Source organism: Thermobia domestica, chromosome 8 (genome assembly GCF_964235325.1).
Source record: "Thermobia domestica chromosome 8, izTheDome1.hap1.1, whole genome shotgun sequence".
In the NCBI taxonomy this organism is placed as follows: Eukaryota; Metazoa; Arthropoda; class Insecta; order Zygentoma; family Lepismatidae; genus Thermobia; species Thermobia domestica.
Genome location: NC_137461.1, coordinates 153,925,005 through 153,941,127, shown reverse-complemented (window position 1 = coordinate 153,941,127; position 16,123 = coordinate 153,925,005).

Genomic DNA, 16,123 nt, shown 5'->3' with positions numbered 1-16,123 from the left:
TTGTAAAATTTTATATATATATATATATATATATATATATATATATATATATATATATATATATATATATATATATATATATATATATTGTTAAAATATCAATATAACGCAAACATAATCTAATGTCTTTTACCCAAAGAAAGGGCGTTAATATGTATTGTGATGAAGACAAATCCTACTTAGTTTCTGTTCAGGCAATTGAAAGTTCATTTTCATATTGTCCAGTAGCTGACACCTTCTTTTTCCCCATTTTTTCCTTCCAAAGTATCTCTTATAAGGCAATTCATCCTTATAGAGGGTCCAAAAAACTTCTTTTGATTTTTCTTAACTTCAGTATGCTTATTTGCATTGGAATAGGACGGAATATTTAGGTCTCAAATATTCAGTAATAATAATAATAATAACAACATAGAAGACAAATTCCGTATGAGTACAGATTATATTAAAATCTGTAAACTTGCCCCTAGCGTTAGGCAAAAGTTAAACAATAGTCGGGATTTGAGACAATTGTAAGGACCATCAGGACATACCCTCTGCATAGGTCCCTACAACTAGTTAAATGTTAAACGGAAAGTTTCCAGGCCAATTTCATGTAGAAAGTAGGGATACTGAACTCAGAAGAGCAACACAAATATTTGTTTTTAAGTAATGGTTATGCCGGCTAAGCTACAGAAGAACTCCATAATGAGAATGAAAGAAATATTGAAATAAAGAAACCGGGAGGAAGCGAAATCCGGAGAAAACTACACACAAGGTGATAATAATAATAATAATAATAATAATAATAATAATAATAATAATAATAATAATAATAATAATAATAATGATATTAAAAATTTTAAAGTAGGATAAATAAGAAATACAGTAGAAAATAATTATAAAACATAATGTTGAAGGACAAGCTATTTTTTAACAATCATACTTGAATGTAAAATATACTTTTAAAATAATTTTCCATTTATGCAAGGCAGCAAACAAGTGAGGAATGCCATCTGGTAGCCAATATTCATCTCTTCGAACCAGAAAACTATGAATTTGACACCAATATTTTTTGTATTCTATTACATTTTTTTTTTACTTATAACCCTTTTCCCCCTCTGGAATGGTTTCAGTGTCTTAGCCCCTAGAGTAGATTGTTCCGATGGTAATTTATACGTATAGTAAATTCGTTTGAAATTCCTACAAGAGTCAATGTTGCACTGTACGTTTTTTTCTGAGTCAAACTTTCTAAATATATAGGCATACATTTCAGTAAGAACTGAATTTTGTATTAACGCCTGCCTGTCGTCGTTGTGCAAACATTTATGATGATATGCCGTAGGGAAATGAGTTACATTAAGGTTGTAAGATTTAATATCAAGTTTGAAACATCGCAAGTTAAAGAAACGCATGTAATAACAAATATCATATTTGAAATAATTTCGAATTAAACTAGCTGTGACTACATTACTTCAAAATTGAACTTGAGGAATGCACAGTGTGAACGTACCTCAACGAAATTAATCAATAAGAATGGTCTTGATTCGAAGCTCGGACCATACACGTAGGAGTAACTTCCATTAACCATTTACCTAACACACGATGACGCACAGGGTTTGGCACTACTTTATCACATGGTTCTATCAAATGTAACCTAATTAACACAATAGTAACAAATTGTACTGCCATAAAAGTGTTCTGAACAAGGAGAAGTTCATTATGCACATTGTAACTAAGTTACAAGAGGTTTATATCCTATCAGAACGGCGCATCCACCAAGTCAACTTTTGGAATATTCTATTAAGTTAGCTTTCAATGTAGCTAAAGGAAACGTATGTTCATGAGTACAGAGTTCTCCGTAACAGAATGGAGAAAGTCATAGCTCGATAACTACAAGGTTCGCAGTTCGAAATCCATCTCGAAAGTTGAAGATCTTTTAAATTCTTAATTCCCCAGTTCTGAAGATCTTTCTCTCCATTCGTAATCATCTGATGCTCTCAAAAGTGTTCTCCACCCTATTTCGACAACTGCCTCATGTAATCCTCGCAGTTCGAAACCTTCCCTTCCTCTGTATCACAAAATCACAAATTTCGTCATAATACGAATGCTGTCCGATCATTTCTCCCCAGTTCTAAATCTGTGTACATAAATCATTGCTCTCTGTCTCCATATTTCAATCTCTCTCTCTGTCTGTCTCTCTCAATGTAGCCCAGGAACTCATATGGCTTGAGATCAAACCTTCGACTCTTGAAACCAACTGTAAGCTCTCTAGTAATGAGCTGTCGTAACTGTATAGGTTTGCTGCTAAAAGCAGTATCATTTTAGATTTTATTCTGAAGGGGGGGGGGAGAGTCTCCGTCGACAAAAATTTTTCACTTTTTTAATAGTGTATTACTATAATGTTTGCTCAAATAATAGGTATTTATGAAGCTCAAGGGAGGGGAAATTACATCCTCCTGTCCTGCCCAAATGACGCTCTTGGAACATTTGCTTGCAATTACTGAAAAGAAATTAAAAGAATCATTGAATAAGATTCTTTTCTGTCAGTAGATATTCTCGAGCTCTGTACGTGCATTACAGACTTTAGGAAGCACAAAACTTACTGCCGTTATTGGCAATTTCCATAGATTTCTTAGGGAGCATCTTACTTGCTTGCAGTCTTTAAAGAAGGGAAAGAATGAAACTAAAGGTATTAATGAAGCTATGGGAAGATTATTGCTTTTGTTTAAAAAAAATAGGCTCTTAAAAGATATCTCAGAACAAAGGAATGAAAAAGACTGTTTTAGAGCTATAACATTGTAAACTTGATTTTTTTTTGTCTGAATGGAAAGGGTGTATTACGTCGCACACGCTGCTTTAGACAGGGAGAGGTGGAGGAGGGAGTGAGTTGGATTGAATACAAGAAATAACTAATCGATCGAGACATGTATTTCTGGATTGCATAAGAAAACGGAGCAACAGTTTGTTATTAATTTGGACTTAGAATTTTTGTAACAATTTCTAAGCCGCGGATTGTACCAAGGCACAGCCGCTAGCGATAATGTTGCATTCCAACAAGGAATTTACATTCATTTGTTCAACAAAGATAGTCATAAACGCGAGCGAAGCATGCCGTAGAACTTCTAAACCTTGAACGCAGTAATTTACAAGTTCTTCTTTCAAACGAAAGTTATCATTTTCGTGTTTAATATATTATTCTAGAAACTTGTTTCTTTCTTTTGTCTTCATGTTATCTGTTTGTAATTCTTCAAGTCCGACAGTGGATCTTCGTGAGTTTCATTTTCTTTTGTATTAAAGAATTGAGGAAAATGTCCTTTAAAAGATGAAATACCAAACGTTAACTTAGTTTATAAATGTGATTGTAAGAATTCTTAGAGAATCCTGAAAATTCTCATTATTTAACATAAGAGATATTCTTTTACATCATTTATGATTATATCTATCTTCCATTAAAATTTCTAAACTTTAGCTTTTAATATAAAATGAGTATTATAATCCCCAGAATAATGTGCAAAACAACCACTATTAATAATTCACAGATGTTGTTTTCTTAAATAGTTAAAAAAAACGTTTCTAACGGTTTTTCTCCTTCAAATGTTTGTTCATGCATTCTACGAGCGACGTTTAAAACAAACATATGGACGAACTAGTAAATTAGTAACGTGCTGAAATGTGTTTGCTTCATCTTCAACTTTCTCATGTTACCGACATTCCAGATTAAACCAGATGATTATAATCTTCTTTTCTATTGTATTTTTTTTCATTCTCTTTCCTTGATCTTCTATTGTTACTTTCACATAACATTTGTGCTTCGATGTGTAATAATGTTACAAACATTAGTTTCTGAACACACATGAGATCTCTTTTTTATCAAATTTTCATACACTTTTCACAATAATTTAGAATTGAAAATGAAGATTATCCTAGGTATTAAGGAGCTATTTTATTATGATCATGATAGGATTTTCGATAAAATTCTCGGTTACAATCTTCAATATTCGATTTTGTATTTCTGTACAGTAAAGTTTTAAAAAAAAAACTTGTACATCTCCTTTCAATACTTGTACTTGTTTTTCTTCTTCCAAACGGTTTTCTATATCTCCCAGGTCTGAATATGAAGAAAACATATTATTTCTTCTTTTACTTCATCCTCAACTTCTATTCTTTCCATGCTCAATGGATATTCTTCACCTGACGAATAACCTTCCAACCAGTTTTTGATCATCTCTACATAATAGAATAATTCAATTTCTTATCTTTGTGAACTATTTTCTTCTGGTAATACACGTAATGTTAATGGATATTTTTCTTTTTGTTCTTGTTCTTCTTCATTTACAACTGCTTAAGATCCAATTTCTTATTTATCAATTGTACTTTGTATAGACTATGAAAATTGTGATGCTATTACGTTATTAATTTCATTTACTATTACTCGTGAAGATTAGATCGCACCATGTACTCATTCTTCTTCTGCCATACTATTTAATCATTTTAGACCGATTCTTGTCTTTTTCCTCAACATCTTCATCTTCTGCCAATTCTTTTTCTTCTTCAATTGCAATGTTGTTCTTCTCTTCTGATTGAATTTTAGCATTTATACCTTCAGCAGTTATTGTGTATAATTATTACTTTCTTCTTCTTACTACTATTATTCGTTGGATGAATATTGCAGCTGAGACTTCCACATTAACTTTGAACCTAAAATAAGACCTAAATATTTTATTTGTTCAATCGCAAACATTGCTTTTAAATTTAGTAGATCACTTTCAATAACATTAACATTACCTTCTGCAATCAGTAAGGTCTGAGAATTGCTTCGAAGATTTATTAATCATTCTTTGTGTTTTGGAGATTGCTCCGAATTCATAAAATCCTCTTGTTCGACGTTAACCTGTACTTTTCTCTCTTCTGGAACAAAAAAAAAATTTAGTTGCTGAAAAAATTTTTGCGAAATTATAAATTTGAATAATTTCATCAGGCACAAATTCCTTGTTTGTATTTATAGAATTTGTTGACTGGGAACTTGTGCTTCTAAAGGTGAAATCGAAACCTAAATTGAGTAAATTTTTTCGAGTATTACCACATAAATTTATATTGAAGTTCACGTAAATATAGTAGTACTACTGATAATTTCTACAAAATTGAATTTTTTTCTACGAATCGTTTCTACTGCGTTTGTACTAAATTGTATCATAAAACTTCGCATGTACCGGCTTCAAATTAGAGAAAATCGAAAACTAAAGTTGTCCTGCTAAGTTCACATGAACATGGCAGGACCAGAATACAAATTTATACAAATCTTAAGATTTTTCTGTACGGATCGTTTGTACTACGTTTGTACTGAATTGTACCGTAAAACTTTCCACCTTAACCATGTTCAAATTCGAGAAAATAATAAAAAAATAAAGTGATTTTGCTAAGTTTACATGAACATAGCAGGATCATTGATAAATTGGAAACTTCTCTGTACGGATCGTTTGTACTGCATTTGTACCAAATTGTACTGTACCGGATTGTGCCGTGAAGTTTTCGATTGTACCGGCTTCAATTTCGTGAAAACTGAAATATACAGTGGTCCTGCTAAGTTTATGTGAACATAATACTACCAGAATACAAATCTGAAGATTTCTCTGTGCAAGTCGTTTGTATTGCATTTGTACCAAATTGTATTGTAAAATTTTTTGTACCGGATTCAAATTCGTGAAAATCGAAAATAATGTGATCCTGCAAAGTTCTCCTACATATAGCAGAACCACTGATAAATTTCTACAAATTTGAAGGATTTTTCTGTATAAATCGTTTCTACTGCGTTTGTACTGGACTGTACCGAAAAATGTCCTTTGTACTAGTTATAAATTCGTAAAAATCAAAACATAAAGTTTCTGCTTAGTTCCCGAAACATAGCAGAACTATTGACTCCTGTAATTTCTCCAAATTTGAAAAATATGTGTATTCCAATAATAATTACATAAAAATTCAACGGATGCAGAAAACAAAACAAACTTTCATTTGCATTGTAAGACTAAGACCTGTTTTCAAATCGACTGTTTAGAATTTTTAAATAGGGAGTCTTATTTAAAGTGCAAACAATATCCATAAAATAACATTAAAGACTTTTAACCAAAAAATAAAAATAATAACTCTCATCTAAAAGTTTTCAGTTACGTCAACTGTTGACTATTTACTATTTTGTAGAATTTTAAACGCAGTTTCGAAAACTTAAAAAAAAAAAAAAAGAATTACACTAGCCTGCGAATTTTAACTTTTGGATCATTGCATGAAGTATAGTATGCTACGTTTCATATTTCGGGTGTACCGAATTCAGAACAAAAATCGGTTTAGTCATTGCACATCAGGTTTTCTTGCAAATTGCGTATTAATATTGCCAATATCAATGTATCTAATGGTTTATTGCTATGCATAACACTGCTACGAATACTGGCACACTTACTAATATAAACAATATTAATATCTTATATTTGTATTTCTAGTGCTGTATGCGACAGTAAGTTAACTCGTAACCACGATATTAGAAACAAACAAGGCAAGAAAATGGGGAAAAAAGAAGCGATGTTTACGGATAAGCATTCACTATAAAACAGTAAGACTCTTAAAGCAAGGAAACGTAAACTCCATAATGTTTTTGAATTTGTGCTCTCATCTGCGCCATTTTAAAGGAGGAAATAACGCACCCATAGGTCATGCATGATATGCCGCACAAAAAATCCACACTAGTGGGTTTTACGCCTCTTCCCTGAGAAACTGCGTCTTGTCGCGGCACGCTTGTGACTATGGCAGAATTTTCTCTCTGCAACAACCAGCAGGAGTCTGCAAATATGCTTCAATTTCACTTTCCTTGTTAACGACGTTCGAGTTCCTTGAGGTCCTGATGAAATTTCTCTCCTTGTTCCTCACTCACGACTTCAAGATTGTCTGGAAAATAGTCCAAATGGGAAAACAGCATATGCACTTTCAAACTCATGTTACAACCCAATTCTTTAAAAAACAGTAGCATTCTTTCCAGCATGTCTTTATAGTTTGGATCCTTTCTGTTGCAAGAAAGTTTTTCGCTACATCTCGGATAGCTTGCAAAGCTGAACGCTCGTTCGGGTTCATGACATTTTCAAAATTTGTGTAACCAAAAAGTTTCCTAATATCTGCACCATCGAAGATGCCCTCTTTAATTTTTGCATACTGATGCCATGGAATTCTTGACACAGATATTTCAAGTACTCACCTTCAGTATCTAGAGCCTTTACAAATTGTTTCATCAAGTCAAGCTTAATATGAAGGAGATTTAACAGTACAATCATGTGTATTAACTAGACTTGCGCGTTGTAAGTTTTTCGAACCAACATTCCACTACCTATCTGGCCATTCCTTTTGAGCCCAGTGCACTGCCCTTGCCCGACTGTCCCACTCACAGAGAAAACATCGAAATTTTGTATAGCCTGACTGTTGACCCAACAGAAGACCGATGACCTTAAAATCCCCACATATTTGCCATTGATGTCCGTGGTACTTTATCTTATTCAACATCAAATCAAGATTTTCGCAGCTTTTCCTCACGATAACAGAATAAGCAACTGGAACGTATGCTAGCTTCTTTCCGTTGTGTAGGATTACACTCTTTAAACTCCGCTTGGAAGAATCGATGAAAAGTTTCCATTGGGATCGATCATAGTCAGGCGATTCTAATTCTAGGATTAACTCCGGAATGTTGTTGGAAAATACTGTATTATCTTCTGCACAAAAGAAAGCAGCAAACTCTTGTTCACGATACCTGTACCAACAGTACGTTGTCTTAGGCATCAAGGCCTTTAGTCGTGATACTAGTAGTTCGGTAGATTCCCTTGTGAGACCAAGGTCACGAACTAAATCATTTAAACCACTCTGTTCGAAAAGTATAGGCTTTGTTGACTCTTGTGGGTCAAAGTCCGAACCGACATTGTTGCCACGAGGAGATTCGGAAGAGGCTTGGTTTAATTAGTCTGATGGCTGTGGGACAGGTATGTCAGGACCATGGGATACTGGTAAACTGACGGATGGAATTGTAGTTGGGTAAACAATTTTAGCCCTGTTCCTACCCTTGAAACCTTTCACATTCACAGAACAAAAGTAGCAATTGGTGCTGTAGTCAGTAGACTCACCCCACACAGTGGGAATTCCAAACGACAATGCTCGTCTTTCAATTTTCATTCATAGCCGCAGTTGTTCGATCCATGTTCGACCAAACTTATGTGGTGCCCACGACTTGTCCTGATTTCCCAATGCTGTACCAAAATACGCAAGATTCGCACCAAGGAAGTTATATTTCGCCGTTGTTTCATTGGCACGAATGTCCCACATATGTAACAGAATATATCTGGATTATTCTTACAACCTCGCCGCTGCATTCCGAAAAGTCTGCGAACAAGCACTTCACTTTCGTCACTAAATACTAAGGACAAACAACGATATTAGGGACTTCAAAGCACTGAGCACAACTAGGTAGTTTACAACGAAACTGCATAAATCATTCGCAGGAAAAGCAATATACTAAACAAAACAATGCCGCTAGACGTTACTACCCTACCGTACCGCTAGTAGGCGGACACGATAAGCTGTTGTTTAGCTACTGCTACAACAGTGCACGCCATGAGAGTAATAGCATTTCAGCCAAATGAAATGAAATCTTTGAGTTTTACGTCCCACGGTTATGCCGGTTAGGCTAAAGGAGACGGTGATTATGAGAAATGAATGAAATGGTGGAATGAAGAAAGTGGGAGGAAACGGGAGAACCCACGCACACGAGCATTTCAGCCAGTCAGGATGTTCAGTCCTGACTTGAGACGCATATGAATGAATAGGCAAAATGATTATCTCGATTTTGTCACAAAATGTGATGTGATGAGACAAAACTAACCTCACTTTTAGGCTTAGGTGACAATCACCACATCACAGAAATATATTGCACTTATGCAATAAAATCATCGCAGGCTAGTGTTATCATACCTTCAGAAAATAACTCAGTCACACAAAATGCAATAGGAATTTATACACAACTTCAAAAGTACATTACCACCTGCAATTCTACTTTCCTTGCAATAGTAGACAACTCCAAAACCTCGGTCTTTGGGTAGGTTCAGAATTCGAAAGGCGTTCGACCAAAAGGGAACAGTTGGAATACTAACAAACCTGTAAATGATAATATATATAGGAGGGTAAGATGATTTGAGATTTTTATAATACGATTCTATAAAGATTATTAGATAAAAATGAAATTATTTTTAAAATATATACCATCTTTGCGAAAACCATGAAAACTACATCACAATTGAAACTTTTAAGAAAAGATGATCTGATAGAAAAAACTAATATGCTTAGAATATAAATCACAACAACCCAGTGAAGGAAACAAAAGCTACAAATCTATGGTAAATAAGCTGTTTGAAAAAGTTCCATTGCATGAGTTGATCAAAATGTATGGAGATAAAGATTTGAGACAGGATATAACTCGACTTTTGCATATTAAAAAGGTGAATTGGGATAATGTAAGCAAATACCAAAAATTATCAGAAAACTTTAAAACAGAATTTCACGGTAAAGTGAATTGGAAGGAAATCTCGTGTAATCAAAAATTATCAGAAGACTTCATACGAGAATCTGAAAACAGAGTTGATTGGATGGAAGCTCCATCTAGACAAAAATTATCAGGAGACATTATAAGAGAATTTAAGGACAACGTACATTGGCGTTACATTGCAAGTGAACAAAAATTATCAGAAGACATCGTAAGAGTTTGAGTATCAGTTTAATGATGATCTTTGGGCACAGTTGATGGTTTTCGGAAATTATCAGAAAGGTTTATTATAGAATTTTGTAATAAATTTAAAGACAGCAATTGCTGGAACATCTTAGCAGTTAAACGTAGGTTGAGTAAGCAGTTCATTAGAGATTTTAAAGACAACTTTTCTTGGTTTATCATATCACGTGACCAAGTGTTATCTGAGGATTTCACTCTAGAATTTTAGGATCAAAACAATTGGTGTGAGATTGTAAGGTATCAAGAACTCTGATCTGATTTTAAATTTAAACTTATCAATGGATATTTATGATGAGATGGATATTTCTGATGATACCAATTGTTCTATTTGTCTTCGGAATAATATTTACAAAGTTAAAACCATATGCAATCATATCTTTTGTAAGAGATGTTTGAGGAAGTGGTTGTGTTTAAATGTTAACTGTCCATTATGTAGAAGAGGTCTTAAAATTTATCACGAAATCATTGAACATAGCGACATACTTTAGGATGATATAGAGTTTCAGGATGCAGTTTAAACTTTTATGGCAGTGTATAACATCATAGAAATGAAAGAAGATGAGATTGAAAGTGAAAATGAGTCAGTGGAGAATCAGAATACAACTACAAATAGACGAAGAAGAAGGAGACGAAGAACTAGAAGAATATGAAAAAAATGAAATTGCAAAACATAAATCTTATAAGAAGTGCATTACCCATTTAAAACATGAAAACCTATTACCATAGAGTTAGTTCTTAATAAATATGCATCATATAGAGGATCATCATATATATAACTACCAAATGAAATTAAAAGGACAAAGGCTGTTATTAATGTAAAAAAACAAAGATGACAAATGTTTCTTATATTCGATTGCTTCTGCATTACATTCTGTTGAAAAAGATCCACAACGACCATCAAAGTACAAGCATATTCTTAAAGACTTGGAAGAAAAATTAAAAGACCTTGATCGTCCTGTAAAACTGAGTGACATCTCTAAAATTGAAAGAAGACTTGATATATCGTTTAACGTTTATACATACAAGGAAAAATATAGGGTGTACGTTTTATATCATTCTAAAAACAAAAGAGATAACCATGTGAACCTATTATATGTAAAAGAAGAGACTAAAACACACAATTGTTGGATTAAAGACCGAAGTAGATTATTTAGTAGTCAAATAACTAAATGGAGAGCACGAAAATACTTATGTGATATATGCTTGTTATACTTTTACTCCCAAATGCATTAGATATACATGAAAGAGATTGTTCTACTCAAGAAGCTGTTAAGATAGAAATGCCACCAGAAGATACATATGTTGAATTTCAGAACTACCAATATACGATGAAGATGCCATTTGTGATTTACGCTGATTTCGAATGTCTATTGCATAAGGTAATGTTTCTGAAGAATGCTATCCAGAAGATGAATTATATACAAAAAAATATCAACAGCATAAGCCATCTGAATTCTGTTACTATATTGTAAAAAGTGATGGAAGTAAAATAGATCCTGTTGTGTATAGAGGTAAAGATGCGGCTAAGAAGTTCATAAGAATGTTAAAGAAAGAAGCCAAACAACTATCAAACAACTATCAAACAAACGAGTTACCTTTAACACGTAAACACATAGAAGAGTTCAACAAATCTGAATCCTGCTCTTACTGTAAAGTAGAATGTACTCCAGAGACCCATAAAGTTAAACACAATGACCATATAACTGGAGAGTTTGTAGCTGCAGTATGTAACAACTGTAATCTAAAAGTCAGAGTGCCTAAGTTTGTACCAGTGATTATACATAACTTATCAGGATATGATTCCCACTTGTTTATAAAAGATCTAAGATGTAATAAAGAGCAAATAGAATTAATACCTAATAACGAACAACGATACATATCATCCAATAAAAAGGTTGGGATTGTAAAATTAAAAGTCATAGATTCATTTAGATTTATGGCATGTAATTTAGACAAATTGCCATCAAACCTAACGAGAGAACAAATAGCAATAGGATTTATACTACTATACGTTTCTCCTTTACGTTGGCCTACTTACCTTAATTCGGAACTTACAAATTTCATCCTTTTTCCACTGAAAAGTATCGATAATTCAACAAGGAAATAATTTTACTATGATAATTTAATTGAAATTCAGCGTAATTTCGCGCATGGCAAACAGCAGTGTGGTAATTGAAGGGGAAGAAGGAGGGAAATTCCCATTCACCTCTGAACACTTTCCAGGAACCACGTTCCTTTTCGCTTTCTAGACGGGGTAGGGAACGTGGTAATGACATCAAACCTTCATGTGTAATTACAAAAATTAAATATATAAACAAATAAGAAATCATCAGTTTATCAGGCTTTAATTGATAATTTATTCACAAGATTCCCTATCGAAGGTGTGGTTTATGAAGTTTCTGTTCTCCAGAGTCGACATTGCCAACTGACATGGTCGATATGGAAAAGATGTATGGTGATAGAGAGATGATACTTCTTGCTGAATATTTCAAAACTGACCGAGAAAAATCGTTATCAGACTTAAGTCTAACAAGCAAATTGTCGATGAGTTGCAGAAATCGGGTAGAAGTATTATCAATTTTCACGACAGAGTGCGAACGGGGATTTCCCCTTGTGAATTTACAGATGACTGATATTAAGAATAGACTAAGTGCTCAAACATTGTCTAAATTGTTGTTCATCAATGTTAATGGCCCACAGCTAGACAAGCTCAAAGTAAACGAGCTAGTTATTTCTTGGCTGAAGGATGGACATCATTCCGCTGCGGATGATTTACTACGAAAAAGTTACCAACAGGAAATAAATCCGATTTCAGATTTGTTTTAAGGTGGAAAATTACGAGTTACGGAAAATGTATACTTGTATTACTAATGGCTTATTTGTGTTGTTCAACTTTGTACCTAATTTTTAGTAAGTCTCTTCTTTGCTTTAGGTAAACTACTTTGAATAAATATTCATAATAATTGCAATTATGCATATTTGTAACTTAAATTTAAGTGGTGTTTTAGTGATTACACAAATTACAATTACGAGCATACTTTATGGAGATGCTCTCACATAGGGTACCCGAGCACCTTTATACACTATGAAAAACTGATTTTTCAAGTCTTTTGTGAGAAAAATACTGTGAACTGAGAAACCATAACCTTTTCCATATTGTACAGGGGTATTTTCATGCGAATAGAAGTTTCTTTTGGAATGCGTTCAGAAATTAACACTTGCAAGAATACTCTCTTAGTACAAGTATATTTTAGGCACACACTAATTTCCCCAACCTCTAACTGTTTCAATTTCCTCACTGACAAACACTTTACCATTTTATATCGTAAAGGTCAGATCCACGGTTATTGTAACAGAGTGGTGCTTGAGCGATTGACTAGGAATTCAAACTCCAATTAGTAAAAATTTCACAGTCTTGTTTTATTACAAATGTGAACTCTTTAGTCAGTACAGAAGAGGCCGTGGATTGTGTTCAGAGTTGATGAGGATGGATTTTGGTGAGTCAGAGTAAGTCACAGTGGATGAGAGTGGTTCGTGGTGGGTGGTGGGTCACGGTGGGTGCTGGTTCATGATGGGTCAGAGTGGGTCACGGTGGGTCAGTGGGTCGTGGGTCACGGTGGCTGGTGGGTCAGTGGGTCGTGGGTAATGATGTGAGGTAGAAAATTTTCCACTATATTTTTCCGGAAAATTTTCCGTTCTAAAAAATATCAGTAATCAAGTAACAATTTCTCAACAATCATAAAATTGGTTTAATTCATGTACAGAAATGTTAAGAATTGAAAGATCGTTTAAAGAATCCGAAAATTTTCATGGCTCAGACAATTTCCAGTACTATGTAGGAACAAGTTAAACAATTTTTCGTGAATCGAAATATTTTCTGTCTTATATGGAAAAATTGAAGAACTTTTTGTGAGTCGGAAAATTTTCATCATTTTGAAGCAAAAAGTAAAACAACTTTTTGTGAATCGGAAAGTTTTATTACTCTGTAGAAACAAGTGAAAGGAATTTTCATAGATGGGAAAACTTTCATCACGATGTAGAAACAAGTGGAAAAAACTTTTCATAAGCTGGACAATGTTGGATATTATGTATAGTGATGTTACGTGGAAAATTTTCCATTATATTTAACTGCACATTCAGCTACAAAATTGAATTTCTGTACAGGAAAGTTAGTCAGCAACAAATTATAATTTTCCAATTAGCTTTCGAGAACCGGAAAATTTTCTAATATTTCAAGTTGGGAAGTAAAATTTTACACAGTGCTTCTCTCTCTCTCTTCATCTGCGAGCTCCTTCGTTGTTAAGCGGTTAGCATACGTGCCTTTGGCATGGAAGACGTGGCTTCTAATCCCCGCGGCAGCTCATGAACTTCGGGTTCCACGTTAATCTCTTGGTCCCGTCTTATATAGTCTCGCTGCTGAAAGGGACGTAAAACTCAAAATCAACTAAACTGAACTCCTCTCTCTCTCTCTCTATGCGTGTGTGTGTGTGTGTGTGTGTGTGTGTATGCAAAGTGCAGAGAAATTGAGTTCGTAGAGTACAAATATCCCATTCTATTATTTAAAATTTGAATCTTTTAAAAGTCATGAATATTTTCCGATTCATAAAAACATACTCCACTTGTTCCTAGATCGTTGTTTAGCCGTAAAATTTATTGGTAATAAATATTGTCTTAAAAAGTTTCATGAAGTGAAAATTTAACGATGCTTCATTTCAAGAATGTTTCAAAAACTTCAATGCGTTCTTCCCTCAGAATCCACCTTTGACCTTACAGTATTAGATTTCGTCAGTTTAATACGAATAAGACGGTTTTCTCATAGCTTTACTACTTTTATAGATTTACATACTGCAACATTTATAAATAAGTAGATATAATATAAAATTCATACTGTAAATTTTTGACTACCCAAAATTCGAGTTTAAGTAACTCATGAAAGCAAATACCGACCATTTTCTGGAAATAAACATTTATTTATTCAGTTAGTTATTCATATATTCATTCAGAAGAGAAAGTGAAATATAACTAATAAGGAAGCTTATTTGTGTAGTTGTTCTTCCAATAAAATAATAAAAGAAACATAAAAAGCTGCACCATTAGCGCTGGGTTCTAAAAGGAAGTAATTTCATTTTAATTAACAAAACAAAAAAATATTTCTTATATATATACTTGTTCTGTTGAATCGTCACTATTTCTAATACATTTTTATACATAATAATGGTAGTTTTACAATACAAATATCTGCTCTAAGATGTTGATTATAAAAAATTCCAATATTGAAATTATGACTTACAAGTGTTAAACACAATAAAATCATTTTCTGAGGATTATGAAGATTATTTTCTGTTACAAAAATAATCTTCATAAGGAACTTTTATGTAGTTATTTTATTACATAGGCAGGCCTACATGTGAAACAGTAGTGTAATTTTCTGTTTCTGAAATTGATAAATTCACAAAGGTTTTTTTTAAAATTTCTTGTTACATTTCAAATATTGGAATGGGATATTTTTCTCTACGAACTCCATGTATGTTCCCTGCACTTTACACACACACACACACACACACAGAGAGAGAGAGAGAGAGAGAGAGAGAGAGAGAGAGAGAGAAACACTGTATATTTTTATTTCCCAACTTGAAATATTAGAAAATTTTCTGATTTTCGAAAGCTAATTGGAAAATGATCATTTGTTGCTACCTAACTTTCCTCTACAGAAATTGAATTTTATACCTGAATGTGCTGTTAAATATAGTGGAAAATTTTCCACCAAACATCACTATACATAATATCCAAAATTGTCCGGATTATGAGAAGTTTTTTCACTTGTTTCTACATCGTGATGAAAATTTTCCGATCCACAAAAAGTTGTTTTACTTTTTGCTTCAAAATTATGAAATTTTCCAACTCATAAAAAGTTCTTCAATTTTTCCATACAAGACAGAAAATATTTCGATTCATGAAAAATTGTTTCACTTGTTTCTACATGGTACTGAAAATTGTCTGAGCCCTGAAAATTTTCAGATTCTTTAAACGATCTTTCAAATTTAACATTCTATACATGATTTCAATCAATTTTATGAATACTGAGGAACTGTTACTTGGTCACTGATATTTGTTAACGGAAATTTTTCCGGAAAAATATAGAAGAAAATTTTCCATCTCACATCACGGCTAAACAACGATGTAGGAATAAGTGGAGTATGTTTTTATGAATCGGAAAATTTTCCGTTTCAAAATTTTCATCACTGTACAGGACAGACAATTTTTCGATTCATGGAAATTTGTTTCACTTATTGCTACATAGTACTGAAAATTGTCTGAGCCATGAAAATTTTCAGATTC